Source organism: Lutra lutra, chromosome 4 (genome assembly GCF_902655055.1).
Source record: "Lutra lutra chromosome 4, mLutLut1.2, whole genome shotgun sequence".
Classification (NCBI taxonomy): domain Eukaryota; kingdom Metazoa; phylum Chordata; class Mammalia; order Carnivora; family Mustelidae; genus Lutra; species Lutra lutra.
The window spans coordinates 23846500-23861264 of NC_062281.1; the positions used below are offsets into that span (position 1 = coordinate 23846500).

Below are 14765 nucleotides of genomic sequence, written 5' to 3' on the forward strand. Positions count from 1 at the left end.
AGTCGTTATGGCATTTTGTGTTGGTAGTGACACTTGGTGGTAGTATTGGGAGAAATGATGGAATAAGTCAATAAGTCAAAATTCCTTACTCTTCTGAGTTTTGAAATACCCAAGCCCAAGGAGGAACTACCAGGATTTCAAGCACTAAGTATTCCTGATATTGTAAGTTACTACACAGGCCTGTGCAATGCCAGTAGCGAAATTTTGCTCTAGCTGGGAGTGCACACTTTCTTTTTTCTCCAAATATTTATTTGCCAGTAAAAACAAAACAAAACAAAAAACAAACCTTTCAGGTTGGGGCCAAAAAGAAATTCTCATTACTAAAAACAAGGAAACACACAAACACAAAGAAATTACTCCATGATCACTTCCTGTCTTAAAATATCACACTTACCCCCTAAGCCGCCACTACCTAGAAGTTTATTATCCAATGTTATGCTCCCGTATGTTGGGCTGTATCACAAGAGAGAAATCAAATTGTCAAAAGCATACACCTCTTACAAAAATGCATAGAATTTTATTATATCCAATAAAAGCTCTGAATGACTTCCAAAGAGCCTGAAATAATATATAAATTAAAATTTCAAAATAAATCCTTTGGCATTAACACTCTGAGCGCCCACATGGTGTTTCTAGGAGGAACGGAAGAGCACGAGGGACAAACCACAAATTTCCACCCGATGCTGGACGTAATCTTGCTAAGGAAATACTAGGGACGGAGCTTAAGTTTGATTTTATTTCCCTGAATACTGAATGCAGTACCTTTTTCATGGTTGGTCTTGAGAGAAAGGACGCCAAAATGTACGGAATGTGCTTGTGATTCTCATAGGATGTGAGCAGCTCTTATGTGTGCACTTGTAATCACGCTCACCCCGCCCCTCCCCCACCCAGGAAAAAAGAGGAAAAGTCTGACACCTACCATCAATTTTTTATTGATCAATTTTTTATTGATCGTATTTTACTATGATTCCCAACAGGTTGAGCACGACCCTCTGAAGCAGGTGGTCGATTGCCAGTCTGATAGAAGGGAGTGTTATCCTTGCTCTCACCCACGGAATATGCTTCCGATACTTCCCCTGCCAGCTTATTGGTTCAAGCAGTGCCCCGTGTGTCACAGAGAGACTGAGTAACTGAGGCTGTCGGACAGCCTCTCCTTTTCCATCCTTTCCCTTTGTACAGAAAACTTGTTCTGTTTTCATACAGTTCCCATTCAAGAACACAGCACAAGGGAATACGATGATGGGACCTTCCGACTCCATCAAAATTAAAATCATAACAGTATGTAAGATAAATGATTAGTAATACATGTAGTTTCCAGAGTAAATAATGTCTATTTTCACACTTAGCATATTCTGGCATGAAGCAGAATCCTTTTTTGTTGAGCCAAACAAAACACAACAAAAAATGTTAATTATTGTTCATCTTAAACTGTCACAAATGTGCACTGCCCATCATAGTCCGGTCACAGTGCTAGTTCACGTTGGAACTTATTTTTGGGAACCTGCACTTACTAGAGCAGAGGATGCTTGAGGACACAATGTCATTTACTGAAGCTTAAATATATTCAGATGAAATAGCCAGGTGTCATGGAGTGGAATAAGCATGGGACAAGAAAACAGAGTTCAAGTTCAGCCCAGCCACTCACTGTGTCATCTAGGGCCAGTTTGAATTCAGGTTTCTAGGTCTTCCTCCTTTGGATGGTTAATTTAAGGATTAAATGTAACGTAGATAACATAGCTGATCACTGTGGATGCTAATAACTCATGGATATCATTATCATCATTCTCATTATTAAATTGTGCAAGCAGTATACTTACAATGAAAAGGCATTTAAAAGAATGAATTCCCGGGGAACATAAGAAGGGGATCCACATCAGAGTGTGAACAGCAGTTGTATTTATGTGATAGAGAAGACTTTTCTTCTAGTTTCCACATTTTCATGCATTTTTCTTTAATGAATTTAGTTTCACCATTAAAGAAAATAGTTGTTTCAGCTTTCCTAACTGCAAATTTCTTCTAAGATTATTGATGTGCTCCAGTAGGAAAAGATAACCCAAATTATATACCGGTTTACATGAAATGTGGAAGTACTTTTTAAACATTTCATATGAGAGAAATGTCCAATTTGATTTGCCAGTATCGTTCCCCCCTTAACGTTTTTTAAATCCCCCTAAATCTGAAGGAAAACTAGCTCTGACTTATAAGTTAAAATTTTAAAAGAACTATTTGACAAAGAAATGTTCTGAAGTGTTTATAAAATTTTCTTCTTTGAAATGAGAAGTTCCTTTTTCACCAAGATTGAACAAACTTCTATCCTGAAAACCACAAGATCTGAATAGAAAGTCTGAGCAAACCATTCTTTGTATTCTAGTCCCTGCCTCAAATCATAGCGAGTTAAAATTTTCACAAGCAGCAGCTCCCAGTTCAGTGAAACTGTACAGATTCACACACCTGGAAAAACTCCAACCCACATTTAAGATCACTTCATTTTTCTATGTTTAGGATTCAGAAATCATCGTTTTTTGTTGTGTGTGTGTGTTTTTTTTTTTTTTGTTTTTTTTTTTAGTGGGAAACTTTCCATAGTGGATATATGATTTCTTATATGCATATTGTCTTAATAGTGGTCTCAGGAAAACTTCCCACCGAGATTTCGTCCGGCTCATTTTTTGCCATTTTCCCCTATTCATTTCTCCACCCAAGCTCCTTTCTCTTTCACCTGGTTTATTTATTTATTTTTTGTTTTTGGTTTTTTCTTTGTGGAAGATGTGACAGTGTGTCTTTGAGTTTGAAAGGAAATTTAAAAAATGGAAAGAAACAATGGAAGAAAGAAAGGCAGGAAAGGGGGAAAGAGGGAACAAAGAAAAAAGAAGAAATCCAAGAGAAAAAACCTTTTCCTTGTTCTTTCTGCTCGTGATTATCTCAGCCTTCAGTGGCTGGCCAGCACAGACTTGCGTGTGAACTAGAAAGCCTTAGTACAAAGATTCAGTGAAAATCTTCCAGGAGCAAAAAGACAAACAGGTCTTCTTCAACTCCTCAATTTTCAATCTCCTCAACTCCACTATGACTATGAGGCAGTGCTCTTCTCTCAAAGGATTCCTCCCCACATCCACACCCACCCCCCACCCCTTGGGGCATCATCATTCCTGTCTCTTTGGCGTTGAGGAAATGACGAAGTCTTGTTTTGCCCATTTTTCAACCTTTGCATCATACTAAGACACCGAGTGAGCTCTCTTAGCCCTGCCCCAGAAAGTGCCAAATAACTCCTTCAGCACACAGAAGGGGGTGTATTTTCCCTTTGCCACTCTATTTATCATATCTTTCCTTCGGAGAGAAATCTAAATATCCCTAGTCACCTTGAGTCTTCCACGGAATGGAAAGAGCTCGCTAATGTTCTCCACAGAACCCTCTGATTTCATTCACAACGTGACATAAGAGCCCAGAGTTGTACTTTTTCGGCCATTAATCCTCCTCCCAACATGAAGCAGTCATTAAGGTGGTTACTTACCAGCTCTCGCTGGTGAGTAGGACAGAAAGGAGTAGAAAGGAGAATTGGCAGGGTCCTCGACAACTGATAGCCACACCTGGGAATAAAGACCCTGCTCTTCTGACTATTGGGGAAATATTTCCCCCGTGTCAACACGCAGCCCACGGGGCAGAGGTAATTTTACCATTTTATGACCTACTGTACTTGGCATCTGTTCTGGCACTGGCGACCGCGTCTATTTGGGGATCAGTTGTGTATTCCCAGATTGCCATTTTCCTCTGCCTTTCACTCTGTTAAATATTCTACAGTATATTATCACTTCATTTTACTTCAGTTATTTCCTCTGACAGTGGTGTGGGGCAGTCTGGACTCAGAGTCACTTCCTCTCTCAAACTCAATCTGTCTAAATGTCAAAAAGGAAAAATAAGTAGAACTCTTTAAAATCCCAGCAATCTGGCATTTCTGAGGAAATATTTGATAGGTGTTGCATTTCTGAAGCTCTATTTGCTGGAGGCAGGGAGGGGAGATACATGGGGTTGAAAATACTGTTAACATTCATGTTTAGCTTTTTCCAAAAAGTGACATTTTGTTCTTAAAAGCCCCAGTTGAAAAAGCAGAGGCTCTGTTGACATAAAGATTTGTTTGTTTGCTTGTTTAGAATAGTACTCCTCTCCCAACCTTCACTCACTGAGTAAAGATCTGAGACACCTGCCAAGGAATGTGGGCAAATGACTTAGTCAACAGTTTGATACTGCTCACAAGGCCAAGAGATTGTCTGTGATTGCTCTCCCCTTCCATCCTCTCCCCTCCTTTGTTGTCTCTTCCCCTCCCCTCCCCTTTTCCCCAACTCTCTCTTTCCATCCTGAGGGATTGTCAAATCTCATGACAGGAAAGGACAAATCTTGGAGAAGGCCTTGTTGAAGGTTTTGCTACTTACTTTTCAGAAAAAGTGGTGGCATTGAGTATTTTCAAGCCTTTTCAGACCATCTTAAGTAAAGGCTATCAGGAGAGAAATTAGACATGACTTCACTAGGTCAACAGAATTCAGTGATAACGCATTACTCTGTGGAGGACTATCTGACATTAATGAAATGTTCTACCTAAAAGTACGTCTATTGAGTAATATTCAAGAATGCTCCTGGCCTTGGAAACAGCAGTGGATCTACCAATAATGCTGAATAACACACCACACAGAAACAGGATGTGTCTGTTGCACCACAGATTTCATAACTTTTAAAAGTCAGGGTAGCCTTTTATTCCTTTCGTTGTTTCAGAAAAATAAGAGGGGGGGCAGGGGTAAGGATAGTCTGACAGCAAGGATGGTGTGAAGGGGAGAGGAGGGCAAGGGATATAAGGTTGGTTGAGAGCCCACAACATGTATCAGACACAAAGCTAGGCTTTTAATAGATAATAATTCATTTAACTGTCAGGCCATCTCTGGGAGCTATTTTTCCCTCTATTTTAAAATTGGAGAAACTGAGGCTTAGCCAAAAATAACAATTTGCCTAAGATTACAACACTAATAAATAGGAGAGCCAGGATTTTTCCCCCTTCCTTATTGCTAAAGTCCATGCAATTTCTACAACTCTGAACCTGGATCTCAAATTTGTGTTGACCAGGCTTTTTTTTCTACCTTCTCCCTCCCCCCTTCCCCTCCCCCCTCTCCTCCCTTTTCCCCCTTCCCCCTCCTTCTCCTCCTCCTCCTTCTTTCTTTAGAGGCTTGCCTGCTCTCTAAGGTTTGTAGCAGATTGTCAGCCTTCAGAATAATTGCCCACTCATCTGGCTAGAATGCATGCAAGGCAAAAGGAAAATGTATTCTGGGTTAGGAAAATCATCACTTACTTCATTTTCTGTATCCCAAGGACAAAGGCATGTTGGCAAAAAAAAAAAAAAATTGGGGTAGCCTAATAAATATTTTCAATTCATTTATAAGTTGAAAACAATATTATGAAATATTTGAAAACTTTAAGCTATTTTGCATTTAAGGACATTATCATCACTAGATAGTTGTTGATTTTTAGGCATTGGAAAAGAAAGAGGCTATATGAAAATATCAGCCAAAATCATGTATTAAGTTTCAGAAGATTACAAAATAAAATGATCTTTTTCTGTATTTAAAAAAAAAAAAAAAGGAATCTGTTGCTTTGAAAATACACAGAATTTCCCGAGTTTAATTCATGGAAAGTATGAACCTGGTTTTTAGTAAGTCATTCAAATATGTTTTTAAATCAATGAAATTCCGACAGAATTTCATATTTTTTTTAGGTTTGACAAGGTTTCGATCAAGAATTTAGGGTCTCTTCCTACTCTTCCAATGTGGAGTTAATTTCCAGAAGAACTGCGAATAATTCAGTTATCTTTTCTGAAAGAAACAGGGTTGTCTGTTGTTCTTTGTGAGTTATTCCTTAATCCGGCAGAAACAAGCCTTTTCCTTTAGACTTGCATGGCAGAAGCTGGATATTCGAGCCTAATTTTTGGCTCTCTTATCCATCCATCTTCCTCAATGACATGCCTGTACTCTGTATGTTTTCTCTTTTATTGGAAGCATTCTGTGTCTACATGTTCAGGAGACCGTAGTTTAGCTTAGGAAGGGCAGAGGCAAGGATCATGGAGAGATCTGACCCTTGTATACCATACACTCTGTGACAAAAAATATTTCTTAAGAAAACTCCAATAACAAAGACATTTAGTCTAATTTGGCCATAACATTAAGGACAAGGCAAGAGCAATTTACCCCATTACTTTTTCTTTTACTTTGATTAAAGGTGGTCTCTTTGAACACTCTTTAGTATCTTCTGATGTCATACCTAAACATTTTTTTAATTAAATTTTTTAAAAAAATGCATGATGAAACAAAACCCCTAAGACTTCAGATAAAATAATTCCAGAAGGCTAATGATAGCTATAGACCCCAATCGCTAACATATAAAAAAGACTGTACAAACAGGAAAAAATATGACTCTAGAATATTGAATTCTCCCTGACAACGTGGTGCAATGTGTTTTGGATAATCTTGGAAGTAGCCCTGTGTTATAAACATGGAAACTCAGTGTATACACATACAAACACAAATACGGTTTTAGGTACCACACACAGACGTACATAAATGCCATATATGTATGTGCATATTTTATATATACAACATCTTATTGTTAAAGCAAATAGATTTAGGTATCAAGTAGTGAGCTTATTTAGTGAATATATGTACTCTAAAGATGCATGGCTCTGTGTCAAATGTCAAGTAGGACTTATGTTTTCCTAAAGTCACTTACTGGAACAATAAAGTTGTTTTATCAAACCATCATCAAAGAAGATGCCTCCCTCATCCATACGCCACTCAGCCAAAAAGTAGTAGAGAATTCTTTGGTCCTAGTTGTGTCTCAGGAATTTGCCCACAAACCAGAGGGGCAGGGACATACCATTTCCATTTTAAACCTTTATTATTTTTTTTTCAATTTGCACGTTGAAACGAGAGGGCTGTATGAATAAGAATTTATGTTCCTGGTATAGTTCTGGTAGATATCATTCCAGTGATATTTTCCATTGTATTTTATTTCTACCAGTTACTCAGAATTCTTTAAAAAAGCCACACTGCACTCATTAGCCAGCCTCCAGCAAGGAGGAGAAAAAGGCCACGGTTTTCTATCAGATTCATAGAAAATGGTTCCTTTCAGGGAAGAAAGAACCTTGAAGTATTTGCCAAGAATGTAAAATTCCTGGTGTATCTAGAGTTCAAGCATCTTCTTGGTGATTCCTGTGTAGGGGGCGAATGTGAAGTAGAAAGTGAAAGGTTAAAAAAAGAAGAATAGTGTATATTTCAAGGGAACTACATGGGGAAACCAAACAGCCATGATGATCTGTGGCAGGTCACATAGTGTTATGCCTGGGGATTGTATGTGACCTCAGGTGTTCCTGAAACCTGGATTCTATTATTTGGAACTGCAATCAAATTGGGTTTCGTTCACCTGCTGTATTTGCCAGTATCTGCCAGCTGCCACAAACTGTGCTGGGTGCTAGGGGTACGGGAACAAGTGTCTGCTGTCACAAAGATCACACTCGTGCAAGAAAAAGCAGTTAAACAGAATGTTCTGATTGGAAGCCGTAAGTAGGAGAACAGCATGTGCTAAAAGCACTAAGTCCAGTGAGGTTAAAGGGGATGATCCAAAAACACTTCGCAAAAGCATGACACCCCTTCCGAATGTTCTAGGATGAATAAAGAAGGGAAGGGTATACCAAGCTTAACCAGGAGGAAAGATCAGAAAACCTCAAGTGGTTGATGGGCACAGGGGTGTGGGGCTCCTCGCCCGGGAAAAGGTAAGAATTGGTCCTAAATGGTAGACAGGGGTCCGATCGGTCCCTTGCATACCCCAGTCTGCAAAGCTTTGAAGGTCAATTGAAGGATTTTAAATAAGGCAGTGGCATGGTCCGATCACTTTTCTTCCTCAATATGATTAAAGGCAGGGTGGAGAAACGTGGAAGGTGGCACTAATTCTTCATGAGGGAGACAGATTCATCTTCATATCCATTGTTCAGAGCAAAGTCACCACAGAGGTGGAGGCCCACACGTGGTTTCCTGTCAGGAGCATTTATTATCAGAAAAAAAAAAAATTCTGCTCGATAGTTATTCACGGATGGCTGTGGAAGAATCACACATACTCTACGTTCTCAGCTTAGATTGCTGTCCGGCCTCATTGATCATTTATCTTTGACTTTTTTTTTTTCCCCAAGCAAAGGCCAGTTCTGCTTCCTTTGAGTCTTAATATGACTCAGGACCAAATATCTCATTTCTCATGACACCTGAGTAAATCCAAAAGTCAAAATGATTTTTCAGGAGAAATCAATTTTTAATATGTTTGTTCTTTAATTAAATGTATCATTTTGTTAGCAGAACGAACATAATGACTCACCTTTATCTACTTCTTTTCCTGTTTGGGGAAGTGAAGGTGGGACATAAAGATGTGTATGGGACAAAAAGATACTTAAACTGGCTTCAGGCAAAGCTGTTTCCACTTTTGGCAGTCCTTCAGTACGACTCACTAGCATTTCTTTTTTTTTTTTTTTTTTTTAATTTATTTATTTGACAGATAGAGATCACAAGTAGGCAGAGAGGCAGGCAGAGAGAGAGGAGAAAGCAGGCTCCTTACTGAGCAGATAGCCTGATGCGGGGCTCGATCCCAGAACCCTGAGATCATGACCTGAGCTGAAGGCAGAGGCTTAACCCACTGAGCCACCCAGGTGCCCCCTCACTAGCATTTCTGTCCTTATCACTGGCAGCCTTATCAAGTCTTGGTTTCTAACAGAAATTAATATATAAACATTTGTTTAATATATACTTCTTTTTCTAAGGCCGTGCAGCACAGTGTGCTTGCTCTTAAAATGGTAGCCTCACTATATCATTTGCCAAAATAAATCAATATTTGCGTAATTCACTAGAAAACTCGGTATCTTAAAATTTGTAAATTAATCCGTGAGGTTGGAACAGAGACGTGACCTTTCAAAGTGCCCCTTTACTAAGAATATCGCTTCTTTAGTTATGTTTCTCTTCTGTCCCAGAAAATGTATTTTCCTCGTTTTGAAGAGAATGCCATAACGACTTTGCTGATCGAGTCAGAACACTCTGAAAGGCCACTTAAGAAGGTAATTGGGAAGATGTGATTATGTTTAAAGGTAGAAAGGTAGCTCCCAAAGGTCAGTATTTTCAGTAATCATACTTTCTAATTAGTTTTCCAAACCATTCTCATTTGCATCAGAATACAAAATACTGGTGGCATATTTACTTCATGCACCAAATATGGTTTTTTTTCTGAATCTTATTTCTTCTTCCCTTGACTCTCTCTTGTGCTTCTGTACTACCTCATCCTGTTCCTTCACTTCCCTTTTGATTGTCTCTTCCCCTTTTCAATGAGTTTTTAATGTCATTGTGCAGTTAGTAAAAATATCCAGAATGTATAAGACTCCATGCTAGGAACTTGACACATATTATCCCGTTTGATTCTCACATAAAGCATGCAAGATGGGTATTACATCTCCATTTTGTTTTAAAGAAGGAAAATGAAGAATAGTTAAGCAATTTTCCCATGGTCATAAAAAACAGACAGGCTCATCTGACTCCATACTGATGTGCTGTGTGTTCCAACCCTTCACCTCCCAAAGCACGATCACTTAGACCATCACATTTTTGTAAATATTCATTAATTCAGCATATCCTATGAGCTCCTCTGTTTGATTTCTTAAGAACCTTTTCTAATTTCTTCCAGTTGAACTAAAAAAACTGGAATGGGGAGTAGACTGGGTACCAGGCACTATTCCAGGCACTAAGGACGACAAGAAGGCTAAGGTGCTCAGCCTAGATGCTGGCAGGTTCATCTGCTGTCACTCCCTGACCTCTTCACATCTGATGGCTCAAGTCAGTATCTCCCTTGCCCTTCATTTGTGCCTTATTTTTTCTCGTTCTCTTACACTTATTCTCCATATCCTGTCATGAGTTCCCTTTCATATTTTCAAATTATATTCTTCTTTCAAGGCCTAATTCAAAACTCACTTCTTCCATGAAGGTTTCCCTGATCTTTGGTGAAATCGTTGCTACCTCCTACTTTACTCTTGGTATCTGCTTGTCTCCTATCTGTTCTTTTGATCTATCTCACCAGCAAGATTGTAAGCTGTGTTGAACACAGGAACTTGGGCACTCCCTTTTTCCCCCCACTTCTTACATAGCACCCAGCCTGCAGTAATTACCAAGTTAATCATCCTGTCTATCCATTTGCAGTAGGCAGAGAAAGCAATAGTGACCTGATAGAATCTGACTCATACCCTAGAATTACTGGAACTTTCTCTCCACATTGCTGAGTAGAGAGCCTTGGCCAGTATCATGAATCACAGAATATCATCAAATTAATCCTCCCCATAAGAAAACAAAACATTTAAAATATTAAAAAGTATTATAAATCATAGAAGGAGGCCTCATGAAACATGGGCCATGCTCCTAGCCGTAACATTTCCAGACCTTGCATAAGCCAATACACATTGTCTTCACCTATAGAATGAAAATAATTATGTCTAGCTATTAAATTTGATACATGGAAGGCCAAGAATTAAAATTCTTATGACTTAAGTTACTTTAAAACAAAAAGAAAAACACAAAAAAAACTCTTGGAACCCTCACTGTGATGCTGTTTTGAATCAGGCAGTTTTCTCTGTGAAATCTGCTGAGAAGATGGCTTCTGAGATAAAGAAAGCATGTGGCAGTAAGACTCCAGTTCAAGGAGCGATGAATGAACGCCCACTGTGGCAATGCCACATGCAAAGCTAGAGGGGATAAAGCTTGAGCAAGACAGTCTCCCTGTCTTCTAGAAGGGACGGTCTTTTTTTTTTTTTTTAAGATTTTATTTATTTATTTGACAGACAGAGATTACAAGCAGGCAGAGAGACAGTCAGAGAGAGGAGGAAGCAGGCTCCCTGCTGAGCAGAGAGCCCGATGTGGGGCTCGATCCCAGGATCCTGGGATCATGACCTGAGCTGAAGGCAGAGGCTTTAACCCACTGAGCCACCCAGGCGCCCTAGAAGGGACGGTCTTAATGCCTCCTATTGATATTAGATATTTTGTGAAGAGTGTTGTCGGGGTAGGGAGTGCTGTGGTGTTTGAAAAACTGCCCTGGAGGGGAGTCTCCACATTTATTCCCACAACACAGATCTCACGGGGGGTGGGGAATCTGAGAAAAGTTGAAGAACATTAAAATCTTATAAAACAACTAACCTTGATGTAGATATTATTATTATTTTCCTGTCCCCGCTCTCTCTGGACACAGTGGAACTCTGGTGCCCTTTAAGTGAAAAGTTGCTCCGGGAGGTATACCCCCACTGGCAAAAACAAGTTTCCAGGTAGGTCAGGGAAGAGAGTTTGCAGATTTTCTGATAATGCTATCAGCTGAAATGTCAGTTCTAAGTACAGAATCAAACATCATTCCAATATCCTGCCGGGTTATCTTTCATAGAATAAGAGAGACAGCACTCGCATAATTAAGCCTCAGGTTAGAGCTAGATCATATTCACTGCCCCGAATTTCTGTGTAGGATACGGGAAGACCGGCAAGATAAGCCCTTCTTCTTTGGGCAGTAAGTAGAGCTCCGGATTTGCCCACGAGGTTTCCCGTGTTAAAGGGCCACAAAAGACACGCAAGATGTCCATCCCTTGTTTCTTTGCACAGTACATTAAACACAGGAGGTTTTCCTCTGGTTCTAGATTGTCAGAGAAATGAATTTAATCGACTCTAAAAGGGGCCAGCAATAGGGCTTTTTTGTGATTGAGTTCTACCGTTTTTGCCTGGTAAGAGGGATTATACCCTTTCATGTGGCTGCAAAGTAGATGTTATGCTTGAGAAGAAGTTTCAGCCATTTCAAAACATGTCTTTTCTTTCCCAGTGACCCTCCTGCACTCCCCTGTTAAGATTCTGAAATAAGGAAGTTAACAGGCTCGGAGATCCCACTGTTTCCTATTTCTATTTCCAGTAATAGCTCTCAGGGCTACTTTGTCACCAAGACTCACAGAATTGAATGTGATTGCAGCAAAAGGTACTATGAGTAGAAAATGAATTCCTTATGCTGGAAGGAGAAAAATGTGTGGGTGCTTTAGGAATGAGGTTGTAGACAATGGTGGACTTTTCAACAGCGTATTACAAAGGGATGGCAAAACTGACAGATGATCAGGCAATTGACATAATTTTTTGAAAATAAAAAAGCTGAGTTTTCCAATTTATTATGGCTTTCATGAATTTTCCTTTTAAACTGCTGCTTATATTGCTTATGAAAAATTTACGTGCAATCTATTTTGATGTGTTTTGTCAGTAAAATTTCATAAAGCAATATGAACTCCTATAACGTCAACTTACCTTGTAGTTTTTTTCCAGGAAGTGAAAGTCCTTGGCTCCAATCTTAACCAATGATGCTTATTTTTAAAAAAGACACCCTATTATCTATGGCTACTCAATCAAAATTGAAATGAAGATGTCATTTGAGAGTTGGATGTTTAGTGACCTAACGAATTCAGAGAAAACTTTTGGGAATTTGGACAATTATCTCTCAGAATGTGCCCTATATTTTAGTCCAGGGCATATATCTAAAATACTTTGTGTCAGCTTTCTGCCATAACCAGGCTTTTCTTTTTCTTTTTTTTATATTGAAACTTTTCAAAATTTGAGAACATATTCAGTGGCGTTGCATGCTACACAATGGTTAGGTTAGAAATTCAGCTTGGAAAATCAATAATTCCATGTAGAAAAATGATCAGTTAAAGCTTCTTACATTACCCAGGAATATAATAAAGTGTGTATCATTTATATAAACAGGCTTATACAATAAATATACATATGTATACTACAGAGTTCAGTATTTGATAGTGAATGTGTTTTTTATAATTGTGGTAAAATATACATAATCCTTGTTAACTTTACCATTTTAACCATTTTTAAACGTACAGTGCAGTGGAATTAAGTACATTCACATTGTTGTGCAATCATCACCACCATCCATCTCAAGTTTTTTTTTATCTTCCAAAACAGAAACTATGTACCCTTTAAGCAATAACTCCACAGATGCCCCCACCTTCGGGCAACTACCATTCTACTCTCTGTGCCTTTGATTATTCTAGGTGTCTCGTGTTCTAGAATCAGACAGTATTTGTCTTATTGTGACTAGATTCTTTCTCTAAGTATAATTTCCTCAATTTTCGCCCAGGTTGTAGCACGTGTCAGAATACCTTTCCTTCTTCAGGCTAAATAATACTCCGCTGTATGCGTAGACCACATTTGTCGATTCATCTGCCAACGACCCCTTGGGTTGTTTCTACCTCTTGGCTGTTGTGAATCATGCTGCCTAGAACCTGACTATACAAATGTGTGTCAGAGTTTTTGTTTTCAATCCTTTTGAGAACAAATCCAGAAGTGAAATTGCTGGACCATAGTAATTCTATCTTTAATTTGCTACAGAACCCCCAACCTCTTTTCCATAGAGTCTATACCATTTTACATTCCCACCAGCAGTGCACAAGGATGCCAATTTCTCCAATCCCTGTCAACTCTTCTTCTTCTTTTTTTTTTCCGCTCTTTTTATTTCCTTTTTTCTCCCCCTTTGGTAATAGCCATCCTAATGGGTGTGAAGTGGTATTTCATCAAGGTTTTGATTTGCATTTCCTTAATGATTTGTGATATTGAACATCTTCTTAGTCATTTGTGTATCTTCTTGGGAGAAAGGTCTTTTCAAGTTCTCTGCCATTTTTTAATCAGGCTATTTGTTTTTGTGTTGTCAAATTGTAGGTAAATGGATACATTTTGCAGGGTTCTTTTATTTTTTTAAATTTAAATTCAATTAGCCAACATACAGTACATCATTAGTTTTTGATATAATGTTCAAAGGATGCATTTTTAATTACATTATATACATTGGAATAAGTCAAATGTATGATATGATCCCATTATAATGTATTCTGAGAAAATTCTGATTCAGGAACTTGAGACCTATTGACATATGACAAAAACGTCCAATGCTTTAACATTATACCTGGTGTTCTCAATAGTACAGAACACATAGTGGGAAAAGAAGAGATCTAAGTAGAAGAAGAAAGAGGCAGAAACCACTGGATGGCTCATTTAGGCAAATTTGCCAATCGTTACATGAGTTTTGATGGGTAAGGTACAGATTTGGGAAGTGAATGACTCATTTTTCCATTCCTGATGCTTGTATTACAAAAGATATTGTATGCGTTCACCTACTTACCAGCAGTGAGAACCTGAACATAATAGATTGTTTGGGGAGTATGCTTTAAAGTTGTCAAGCCAGGCCGACTTCTCAGTTGCTAGGCTGTACCGAAACAGCCTCAGATTGTCTTCACAGAACAGGTCACTGTGACCTCTAGTGTTCTGACTCCACCTCTGAAATCCCTCCTCTAGCTATGGAAGTTCTGCCAAACCCTCTTGACAGTAAAACCTACAACAGATTAGTCTGCCGCCACCCGCTGTTGCTACTGGTGCTGCTGTGGTTTCCCTGCTGTGTCCTACTCACCTTTGTCTGGCCCCAACTTGTCCATTAACTTGTTTCTTCTGCCCACCCTGCCTATGCTTTCCTCATTTCAACACCCCCTACAGCAGTGCTTACGATCCCTGCTGTCATCTGTGCTGAGCACGTGTGCAAGTCACAGGGACCTGTTGCAGCAGGCACTATTGGGAACTGGGCCGTGTTCCAGAAAGTGGTTGTTTAAGGGCTCCTTCTTCGTTTTTAAGAATAAATGAGGC

General features: G+C 39.1%; 2 long non-coding RNA genes across 2 annotated transcripts; both read right to left on the reverse strand.

Moving 5' to 3' along the window:
* Positions 1–4027: 4027 nt before the first annotated feature.
* On the reverse strand, positions 4028–8438 carry LOC125098954 (uncharacterized). The gene is made up of 3 exons (XR_007126986.1): positions 8392–8438; positions 4422–4483; positions 4028–4192 (listed from the first exon to the last, which is right to left on the reverse strand). It is a non-coding gene; the product is annotated as an uncharacterized LOC125098954 (long non-coding RNA).
* Positions 8439–8730: 292 nt separating this feature from the next.
* LOC125097134 (uncharacterized) lies at positions 8731–13107 on the reverse strand. Its single transcript, XR_007126509.1, has 3 exons — positions 13049–13107; positions 12369–12513; positions 8731–8777 (listed from the first exon to the last, which is right to left on the reverse strand). It is a non-coding gene; the product is annotated as an uncharacterized LOC125097134 (long non-coding RNA).
* Positions 13108–14765: the final 1658 nt, after the last annotated feature.